This window comes from Cervus elaphus, chromosome 28 (genome assembly GCF_910594005.1).
Source record: "Cervus elaphus chromosome 28, mCerEla1.1, whole genome shotgun sequence".
In the NCBI taxonomy this organism is placed as follows: domain Eukaryota; kingdom Metazoa; phylum Chordata; class Mammalia; order Artiodactyla; family Cervidae; genus Cervus; species Cervus elaphus.
This window is the reverse complement of record NC_057842.1, coordinates 17,472,658-17,484,790: the sequence shown is the minus strand read 5'-3', so window position 1 is coordinate 17,484,790 and position 12,133 is coordinate 17,472,658. Positions and strand designations below refer to the sequence as shown.

General features: G+C 36.5%; 1 long non-coding RNA gene across 2 annotated transcripts in view; it reads right to left on the bottom strand.

The window, feature by feature from the left end:
• Positions 1–5,467: 5,467 nt before the first annotated feature.
• The window catches only part of LOC122685328, a 94,324-nt gene continuing 87,658 nt past the window's right edge, over positions 5,468–12,133 (bottom strand). For both annotated transcript variants that reach the window (XR_006338351.1, XR_006338352.1), the window contains one exon: positions 5,468–5,628. This is a non-coding gene — a long non-coding RNA (uncharacterized LOC122685328). The remainder of the gene's footprint in view (positions 5,629–12,133) is intronic.

Below are 12,133 nucleotides of genomic sequence, written 5' to 3'. Positions count from 1 at the left end.
GTATGACAAAACTTTTTAAAAACATAAAACATATTTATATAAGATAAAAACTTCAAAGAAATAATTGTCCTAGTTGTCAAAATGTCCAATAAGGTCAAGTTCCTATAAGATCAGTAACTTTCAGGATAGCCAAACATGCCAGTTTTTTTTAATTTATGTTTATCTTCCAACTTCCATCTGATTAAGAAATTTTCCCAGATTAAAAATAATAACAAGATTTGATTATTAAAATAAGCTTTCATTGGTTTGATTCTACTCCATTTGGTAGTTCTAACTTCTACCACAGTCTCTTACTGATGAGTGTGTGAGACGCACATGAAGTATGCAGGGACTTCACAGACTACCAGAGTCTACCGTCTTTTTTTTCTCAACTGTTTCCTAATGTGAGGAATTGACACCTTGATTGCCAGGGCACCTTGCATTTAACCGGTTAAATGCTTGAATAAAGGACCACTCACAGCTCATTTCAGGTAATGACTGGAGGAAAACAACTTGGCATTCCAGCCAGGAGGGCCATGATTGTGCAGTTACTCAAGCCACCAGTAGGTGGGGCCAGTGGGAAACCCAAGGGTAACTGGAGGATGCATATGTGAAACACGTGTAAGAAATAGAGGGTTACAAATAATAAATGCTAGAGAGGGTGCAGAGAAAAGGGAACCCTCTCACACTGTTGGTGGGAATGCAAACTAGTACAGCCGCTATGGAGAACAGTGTGGAGATTTCTTAAAAAACTGGAAATAGAACTGCCATACGACCCAGCAATCCCCACTGCTGGGGATACCCAAGGAGGAAACCAGAATTGAAAGAGACACATGTATCCCAATGTTCATCCCAGTACTGTTTACAATAGCCAGGACATGGAAGCAACCTAGGTGTCCATCGGCAGATGAGTGGATAAGAAAGTTGTGGTACATATACACAATGGAATATTACTCAGCCATTAAAAAGAATGCATTTGAATCAGTTCTAATGATGTGGATGAAACGAGCCGATTATACAGAGTGAAGTAAGTCAGAAAGAAAAACACCAATACAGTATATTAGCACATATATATGGAATTTAGAAAGATATTAATGATGACCCTATATGTGAGATGGCAAAAGAGACACAGATGTATAGAACGGACTTTTGGACTATGTGGGAGAAGGTGAGGATGGGATGATTTGAGAGAATAGCAATGAAACATGTGTATAACCATATGTGAAATATATTTTCAGTTCAGGTTCAATGCATGAGACAGGGCGCTCAGGGCCAGTGCACTGAGATGACCCTGAGGGATGGGATGGGGAGGGAGGTGGAAGGGGTTTCAGGATGGGGAACACATGTACACCCATGGCTGATAATGTCAATGTATGGCAAAAACCACTACAATATCATAAGGTAATTAGCCTCCAATTAAAATAAATACATAAATTTTTAAAAAAGAAATAGAGGATAAGTCCTACCACAAGAGATGATAATCTGAATGCTCCTGCATGCTGTTTGTCATTTACTGGATGATGCAAATCTAAAGCAGTTACTTTTTTTTTTCTTTGCAGCACTTTTTAATTTTTAATAAACTTTTCAACAACAATGAAGTCAGCAAAAGCAAAATGCATATTAAATAAAAGATTAAATATAGAGTTCTTATTTCTCAAGAAGTTTTATGGTAAATGTGTGACATACATAAAATGTTTGTTGACAGTCGCTATTCACCATGAAGGTCATATAAATATTACTCTAGCAAAATAAAAGATACAAATACACTGAAAAAGCATGGGTATCTTTTTTTGAATATCATTCTTTTAAGGATAACTATGTCAAAAGATAATTTAATATGCATAGTTGTAGAGATGTGTTTATGTGTTTCTCTAGAAGCATGACTTTTTCATTCAGATCAAGTGGATTATTATTCTAAATAAGTTTGTGCATTTTATATTTCAAGTGATTTTTTACACACAAAGAAAAATGAAGCAACTGTTCTTAATACCTCAGCTTCATTAGCAGAGGAGAAATCATCACAGACAGAAAAATCATAAACAGTTAAAAAAAAATCATCATCATAGAGAAAAAGCAATGAGCTTGGAAAGTCATTCTGTTCAAGGTAAAATATCTGACAGTATTATAAATACTGTTATAAATTCATTTTAAAAGTTTGCAAAGAAGATAAAATTATGCTTTTTTGCAGTAATATTACAAGTATTAATTTTTTTGGAACAGAGCAAAATGGTACGAATGCTATTTTTTACTAAAAAACACAAGCATCAAGAATATACCTAGAGTTGATTGCTGTATATATACAGTTTACAATTTTGTTCAAACATGATTCTGTCGATATAAATGGAAACTATAGTCAAAATTAACATTTTTATATATTTTTATAGAGCAACTATACCTCAAAATTTTGTTACAAAACAGTTGTTGAATACAAAGTTTCTTTAGCATGCCAAAAAGCACTTTTTACTTTCTGTTACTTATCATCAGATATTTAAATGTTTGGAATTTTAAAGGATTATTCTGTATATCAACATATCCTGCAATTCATAAAAAACATTTTATAAATGAGTTCTTTATACTTCTACTGTGTAGAAATTATCTGGAATTTTCTAGTTAAATTATTCAACAAATAGAGTACCAAGAAAGCTTTTAATGATTTTAGTGAATTGCTTTTATTGTAAATCAAGCTTGCAACTGAGAAGACATCAATATTTATTCCTATAAAAGCACAAGAGTAATTGAGTTAATCAAACGATAACAATTTAAAAGTGTACAACATTTAATTTTGAAATTTTATAATTTCTCTTTGGAGAAATCTTTTTATATAGTCCCCTTATTTCACTGGATACAAGTGTATGCTTATGATTTTGCAGCATCTGACATTTACTTTGATTTTTGACATTTACTTTGATTTTCCTTATAAAAATAATTGCTGAGATAACTAAATAAAAGTTTGAAATGAAAACAACATCTGTATTTTGACTGATATATTTACATACTTCAATATAAAATTGGAATTGAGAATGTCCTATATTTAGCAAGATATGCACTTAACTTTCCAGGTAACTTGGTATTTGTAGAGAAAATATTTTCTCAATTAAGATTATACAGAGAAATATCTAAAGTACGAAAGCTTTTCATGTTTATTAACCACAAATATAACTTTGAGCAATTTCATGAATAAAAGATAATAAGCCTATGATGTAAGAAAAATTACATTCATTGGGAAAATCCCAGTTACATAGTTTTGAGATAGATATGGATTTTTTAAAAACCTGATTAAAGTTCTTGAATAACTACTTATACAATCTTTAAAATTAAAATGAGCAATATGAATCATTATTTTATACTGCTTATATGTGTAAAATATTACTGTAAAAATAATTTTGTTTTTTAATAGTTTTTAAAAAGAACTATTTTATCAGACTACAACTATAATAATTTTTCTTTAGTTAATAAATATCACAAAAGCTTATGTATTTTAAATTATTGTAGCATCCGTCTAAAAAATGCTCTGGCTTTATGATAAATTATACAACAGATATAGGTTTTTTTTTTATAATTACTCTGTTACTTCATTTTATTCACATTCAATTTTTAAGCAATTTTCTGAAATTCAAATAAATGTCTACTCTAGATGTTTTTTTACTAGAGCTCCCCCCAAATTTTAGAACCAAGAGAGATCATGGAGATTTTATAGTACAAATTCCACATTTTACTGCTAAGAAACCAAAACTTGAGGTGCTAAGTATTCAACCCAAGTGCATACCTCTAATTAGTAGCCAAGTTGGGCCTGGGAATTCTGCTCTTCTAAAGTCAGTCTGATGGAGAAGGCAATGCCACCCCACTCCAATACTCTTGCCTGGAAAATCCCATGGACGGAGGAGCCTGGTGGGCTGCAGTCCATCAGGTGGCTACGAGTCGGACATGACTGAGCGACTTCACTTTCACTTTTCACTTTCACTCATTGGAGAAGGAAATGGTGACCCACTCCAGTGTTCTTGCCTTGAGAATCCCAGGGACGGGGGAGCCTGGTGGGCTGCCGTCTATGGGGTCACACAGGGTCGGACATGACTGAAGTGACTTAGCAGCAGCAGTAGTAAAGTCAGTCTGAAGAGAAACCAGAGCATCATGTGAAACACCGGGCTGGATGAAGGACAAGCTGCAATCAAGATTGCCGGGAGAAATATCAATAACCTCAGATATGCAGATGACACCACCCTTACGGCAGAAAGTGAAGAGGAACTAAAGAGCCTCCTGATGAAGGCGAAAGAGGAGAGTGAAAAAGTTGGCTTAAAACTCATTCAGAAAACTAAGATCATGGCATCGGGTCCCATCACTCATGGCAAACAGATGGGAAAGCAATGGAAACAGTGAGAGACTTTATTTTTTGGGCTTCAAAATCACTGCAGATGGTGACTGCAGCCATGAAATTAAAAGATGTTTGCTCCTTGGAAGAAAAGCTATGACCAACCTAGACAGCATATTAAAGAGCATAGACATTACTTTACCAACAAAGGTCTGTCTAGTCCAAGCTATGGTTTCTCCAGTAGTCACTTATGGATGTGAGAGTTGGACTATAAAGAAAGCTGAGTGCCAAAGAATTGATGCTTTTGAACTGTGGTGTTAGAGAAGACTCTTGAGAGTCCCTTGAACTGCAAGGAGATCCAACCAGTCCGTCCTAAAGGAGATCAGTCCTGGGTGTTCATTGGAAGGACTGATGCTGAAGGTGAAACTCCAATACTTTGGCCACCTGATGTGAAGAACTGACTCATTTGAAAAGACCCTGATGATGGGAAAGATAGAAGGCGGGAGGAGGAGAGGATGACAGAGGATGAGATAGTTGGATGGCATCACTGACTCGATGGATATGAGTTTGAGGAAGCTCCAGGAGATGGTGATGGACCGGGAGGCCTGGTGTGCTGCAATCCATGGTGTCGCAAAGAGTCAGACACAACTGAACAACTGAACTGAACTGAAAGTCACTCAGTGGTCTTTCCCACACACCAGGCTTCGGGTACAAGCTTTCTATTTAAATGGCCCTACAAAGTGATGGTCATTTCTAACTAAAATGGAATTATGTTTGGCTATTATGCTCTCTGTTGGTTTTAACTTTCAAATGTATGAGTCAAGATTACATGTTTCCATCAACTTATTTCTTCCTAAGAATTTTTCCATGTACTATCCTGATAAAAACAATTGAATATGTAGTGTTCAAAGGTTGTTTTTTTTTTTTTTTGGTTTGGATCATTCTGACTTTTTTCATAACTTTACAATGAAATGAAAGCAACAATTTAAGGTCTTGACATTCAATTTGTGGTTTAAATGCTGACATTAGGGAATGAACTGTTCTTATTTATCTGAAGACTGCTATTATGATGCAATTTCTTTTTTTACAAAGCTTAGAAAATATGACCAACTCAAGCTTTTATTGATTTATAGAGGATGAAATCATATTTGTATTTCAAGTGGAAAAAAAACTCACCAAGCTAAAAAGCAGGTTGTCTCCAGTTGCATTCTATTCTCAATAGTTATGTGTGGGAATTAATATGCTCCCATTTTCATAAATTCTGAAGAACTGATTCTTTCAAATTGTGGTGTTGGAGAAGACTCTTGAGAGTCCCGTGGACAGCAAGATCAAACCAGTCAATCCTAAAAGAAATAAACCATGAGTATTCCATCAGAAGGACTGATACTGAAGCTCCAATACTTTGGCAACCTGAGGTGAAGAGCTGACTCATTGGAAAAGACACTGATAAGGTGATTGGATCGCATCACTGACTCAATGGACATGAGTTTGAGCAAACTGATAAGATAGTGAAAGACAGGGAAGCCTGGCATGCTGCAGCCCATGGGGTCTCAGAGTCGGACACAACTCAATGACTAAACAACTGAGCAACATTTTCTGCTAGAAAAATCTACCTAAGACACTTCTGAACTTCTCTCTCGGGTTATGAGAAAAAAGACACTAGCATGCTCTGTCCGTTTGCTGATAGAAGCTGACACTTTCTGGCTATTCTTTCCATGATCAATTGACACTTTCACTTTGGTTGGAAAAAAGAAAATGTCAATTTCCAAGTGAAGATGAAAATTTTCCATCAGATAATATATTCAAACAGTCATTATCAGTATTACTCTTGGAAAATGTTGCAGAGAAAGTGTCAAAAAAAAAAAAAAAAAAGATCTTTTCCCTACACAGCGCTAATGGAAAATTCGAAAGCAATAGCAAAAGCTATATATATATATATATATGTATATATATATATATATACACATATATATACACACACACATAATCCTTATTATTCAAGAACTCCATATTGCAAATTCATCTCCTTCTCTCTAAGATTTATTTGTAATGGCAAAATCCATACACCCGGCCTTCTGCCAGAACATTTTCTTGCTTTTCGTTGGTGATTTCCTTGTTTAAAATGGACACCAAGAGTAGTGCCACAGTGCAGTCTAGTGTTTCCAAGAGCAGAAAGACTGCCATGCATGTACCTTTTGAGAAAAATATGGGTGTCAGCAAACCTTATTCAAGGCAAGTGTAATATCATTCAGTGTAAATGAACCAATAGCATTTTTAAAAGGTGTCTAAACAGAAAAAACACACTTTAAAAAAGTCAAGTATTGATCAGCTGACAAAAAGTAACCAGAAGTTCATGTGAACCTAATCCTGTATTTCCTGTTGGAGCAATGCTTCAGGATTCACTAATTCCATGTCCACAGCAATTTCAGAGTATATAACCACTGGGGAATAATGAATCGAATGTGCATACATGTACATAAACAACACAAATACATGTATGAAGCAAAACCTCTAGCTGAGCATACAAAATCTAGGAGACATTATTTGTGGTGTAAACCTCTTCTGACTGCTCTGACTGTACTACCTTTAGGATTCCATTAAGGTCAGTTCTGAGTTTATTATGAGAAATAGAGAGCTTAATGAAGAGTCGTTTTCTTCCCTTCATCCTTTCATCTCTAGATTCTTGAGAATCCAGGTAAAGAACTCTCCATAAATAAAACTCCCAGGATCTTGTTTCTGAAGAGGGTCAGATAATGGCCCCCACAAAGACTCTTTCTTCTCAAGGAGGCCACCAAGCAGACTCTTTAAGATCCAGGAGCCCCATTATACACCTTTATACAACCTACTCATCCTCATTACAGTCATGAACATGTAAAACCCTCTCACTATTTACAAAAAGAAATTACAATCTCAGCACTTTGTTTTTAAAGAGAAAGCATCATTCCCCAAACTGTAAGATGTCAAACCTAACCCAATGCAAAAGGAAAAAAAAAAAGTTTTGCTAAGGGTAGTGTGTCTTTTATTGTTTTTCAAGGGGAAGATACTGTCAGGTCATTTGTGAAAGTCATATTACAGTTCATCTAAATGAAGATAAATCAAATGAAAATACTTAACAATGTTTTCCCAACACTTAAGTTCCACACATTTTAAGAGCCAGTTTTACAAAATATTTTAATTCATATTCAGGTTCAGATTATAGTTTTCAAAACACCCATTTTATGGCTTTGGATGTTTGAGAGAGATTGGTCAACAATGCAATACAATTAAAACATGTTTACCTTGACCTGTCTCTGCCTTTGTGATACTAATCTGCCTGGGAAAGTTGTACCGTCTCCCACACAGCCTCGCTGGGTCAATGAACCCTACAGTCAAGTACGAGTGAATACGGTCTCTGAGGACTTTGGATCTGTCACATTTCATGCATACCTTTTAACACACCAGAATGTGTACATTTCTACCTTATTGTTGGGATAACCTAACAGAAAGTTCTAGAACCTAGAAACTGCTTAACTTTTTATTAAAATGGAAATATAGATGTACACATGCATAAAAACAGCAGTATCACCACAAAGAGTATGACTAATTAGATCATCTCACTCTTTTGCATAAATACCCCCTGCACAAGGAATAAGTCCAAATACTCTCCTGTGGCCCACAAGACCCCACTTGACGTGTCTCCTGCTACCTCCCCAGGCATATCTCCTGCCTCTCTTCTCCTCGTCACTTCAGCCACATTGTCTTTCCTTAAGTTCCATGAATGGCAGATTTTGTCCATGCTTTGTCCACGCTTCTCAGTCTTTTCACTTGCTCTTCACTCTCCTTGGAATGTTGACCCCATGTCCTCATATTGTTAATACATTCTTATTTTCAGCTCTGATTGCAAAACATACCTTTTCATTGATTACCCATCCAACTGAAACCCAACATCCTTCTAACCCTCTGTCGTAATACCCCATCTCACACTTACAGCCTTCTGCTGCTTCTGCTTAGTTGTTAAGTCATGTCCAACTCTTTGTGACTCCATGGTCTGTAGCCCACCAGACTCCTCTATCCATGGGATTTCCCAGGCAAGAATACTGGAGAGAGTTTTCATTTCCTTCTCCAGGGGATCTTTCCAACCCAGGAATTGAACATGTGTCTCCTGAAATGTCAGGTGGACTCTTTACCACTGAGCCACCTGGGAACTCCCCTTCACAGCCTTAACTCTATCTAAAATCACCTTCCGTTTATTGGTTCACATATATTTTGCCCATCTACCTCCTTGCCCTATTCTCCACTATATCCTTAGCTCCTAGAACGCTGCTTGTAACATAGTCCAGCTCCTCATATAGTTGCTGGAAAGAGTAAACAAGATATTCAAACCATTTAAATGTAAAGTATAAACTCTCGGAGAAGATTAAATATACTCACATCTGGATGGTGGCAAAAATTGCTGTTGGGAAACCTTAAAAATCCTTTCTTTTATCTGGTTGCTCTGCCTATATAACAGGTAAAAGAGATTTGCTTAGCTTTTTTTTTAGATTTTCTTTCCATTAAATTTCCAGTACCAGCCAGACATGCCACAAACCTTTGCATTAACTTCTGAGGGTATAAAGAATAGCACATTGTATATTCTTGCCTCCTTTGCCGAAGATAAGGTGTCCATAGTGCTCGGGGCTGGTGCACTGGGAAGACCCAGAGGGATCAGGTGGAGAGGGAGGCGGGAGGGGGGATCGGGATGGGGAATACATGTAAGTCCATGGCTGATTCATGTCAATGTATGGCAAAAACCACTACAATATTGTAAAGTAATTAGCCTCCAACTAATAAAAATAAATGGAAAAAAAAAAGAATAGCACAGCCTGCTCTAAAGTGATGGAAACACATTTCCTTGAATCATCTGCATGCTTATGTACTTTCAAATGTAGGAGATCTATGTTATGGGGAACATTGTCAACTGTGAAAACACTGTAATAGACTGAACTGCAGGTAATTGCAAAATCCCAACCCCCATTTCTGTTAAAGGAGTAAAGAGAATTATAAGTACAGTAGTAGAGAAAATATAAGATGAGTAGCATTGTATTTCATCTATACTTAAATCTATGTCTCCAGTTTAATCTCTGACCTGCACTTCAACCCATGTCAGAAGATATCTAAAGAATGTTCTAAGATACCATGAGACTACCCAGGCCTCAACATATCTACAGCTGGATTCATTTTTCTCCTCCACAAAATGGCTCCCTTCACACACTATGATACGTGCAATCACCTTCCTGCTTGTCTCTTACTGTGCCACATGTTCTCATATACCCCAGATCCACCCCGTCTCTCTGCTTGAAATGTCTTTTGACTTTAGTCCTTATCTCTGTCCCAGAGCCCCACCTGACCTAGATCCATGTCATTTCACATCAAGACTGATGATTTCTCTTCTTCTGAGATGGGATGGTGGCCCCAGAGCTTGACTCTAACCCCCAGTTGAGGTTGGGACTATAGCCTTGCTTCTTGAACTCTAACATCAGCTTTATCCTCAGACTTATGTCTCAGTAGAAATGGCTTAGCAGAGTTATCTGATTGGAATGAGGGGTTATGGGACTTATTTTGAGGCTTCATGTGTATAGCACTTAAAACAAAGCCAGGGGGAAATATTCATTATGTAAATCAAATATTAGGTTGAAGGACTGATGGAAATGATGGGGATGACGAAGAGCTGAAAGTCACCAAAGCCACTCCTTGTCACCCCTGATACTTAGGATCCAATGTGCTCTATTTCTATACATACTGACCATGGTTTCTTATTCATGCAGAGGAAAGCACAGTGTTTAAGAGCCCAGAACTGTAGACTACAGGATTAGAACCAGATCTCCTAACTTAAAGTCCTAGTTCTTGTTGCTATTCGAAGGTCTCATTCAAGTATAAACACAAACAGATATGACAGTGTGTATGCATATCTTATTGTTTCTAAAATGAAACTAATATGCTTACTGATCAACTTAGGGTAAGACTAAATTATAATTTTAGAAGTAATTAATTTAATTAATACATCTAGTGTGCAGGCATGCTTAGCTGTGTCCAAGTCTTTGCAACCCCATGGACTACAGCCTGCCAAACTTCTCTGTTTGTGGAATTTTCCAGGCAAAAATAGTGGAGCAAGTTAACATTTCCTACATCAGGGGATGGTCCTGACATGCTGATCATCCAAATTTTTAGTGAATTTCATAATAGATGGAAAAAGATATCTGCAAGCTTAGTCAAAAAAATAGTTTTTATTTCATTTGTTGAGGCCTATGGATATTTTGATGAAAAGGCTATAGCCTAATTCAAAACTAATTGTTAATTCCTCAGTAACAAACCTTGAACTTCAATAAATGTGTATATTGTGAAAGAAGGTACAAGAAGTTGTTACTAGAGGTGATTAAATCCTTTGTAACAATGGTTGCTATAATACGCTAGCTCAGCTGGCAAGCGCAGAGCTGATCAGGCTGACAGTCAGGCTCACCACACGTGGGGTAGTTAGCTCCAGTTTGCTCCATAGCCACAAATTACATGCCTACCTCTTGTCTACCAATTAAAGTGTATGACTGTGGTCGTAAGGATGGCCAAATCAAAGAATGCAGCCCCTTGTGACAACATCACTACTGGAAAAAAAGCACGTTAAGTTCTATGCCTTATTGATGATGAATAAATGGTGTCATTGATGCATAAACATAGACAATGTTTTAGCATACTCTTTAAATCTACTCTTGGTGTACACTGTTTTTATAAAAAGGAAAGATGAACCAATTTTTCAGTGTCCAGAAAGTAGTCTTTTTTTCTGAAGGTATTTATTCTGACACTTTCCTAATACATCTAATTCTTTATTTCCAGTCACACTTGCTCAGTTGCAGATTGGTTTCTGTTGATGAGGCTAAATAGGAACTAGTACAGTGTGTGCATTTTCAAAATGCCTCCTTCAGAACTCTTTTCTGGGAACACACGTCTGAAAAGCAGAAAGTGTCTGCCCTCAAAGTTTTACAAGAACAATCAAAACCACAAATAACTTAGAAAAAAGTTGGTAAAATGTAGACGTACTTTCTTTCTGTATGACTAGATAGTATCCATCCATATTTTAATCCTCATTGGAAACACTGAAAGAGGAAAAGAAGGGTAACAAATATGGGGTCTGGAGAACCCCACATACTTATCCCTTCACAACACCTCCTCTTGGTAATTCTTAGTTTAATTTTTCTTTAGTTTACCTACCAGTCAAGATCCCTGTATTTCACTAATATTGCCATCAGAATGTCACATATTAGCTACTGGTAATTATGAGGCTTGCTTAACTAGTGGCACTTGGGGTATTCTTTCAGGAATCCTGTTTACCCTACCTTCATACTGTGAGTTTTCCCATATCTGCAACTTCTTCCAACACCATAATGGTTTATGTACCTACAGATCTTTAAAGAATGGTGATTGACCACAAGTTTGACATGTCTTCATTTGTGTCCAAATAAACATCCATATAAATTGATACATAAAAGTTTTACTTAACATTAAGAACAAGTATGAGAAGGAATGTGACATTTATGAAAGTACATCAGGCCAATGTTCTAAATGGCCCTTACTCAGCTAGGACCCAAATGAGATGGTTCAGTATCAAGAGGCATGTGCAGGCAATTCAGAGGTGTCAATCTTATGAGAACATCATCATGGGGTTCTAGTGCTCCCTACTGGATAGATAATAGATCCAGTGTTCTCAAATGAGCAAGTTCTTCAGAAGAGAGTGAACACATTATTTTTTTATTTTATTTCTCTTCTCATATTACAGAGATAAAGATTCCATTTCCTCATTCTACTTCTTTACCTGTAAGAAGACTATAATTTATAACCCAC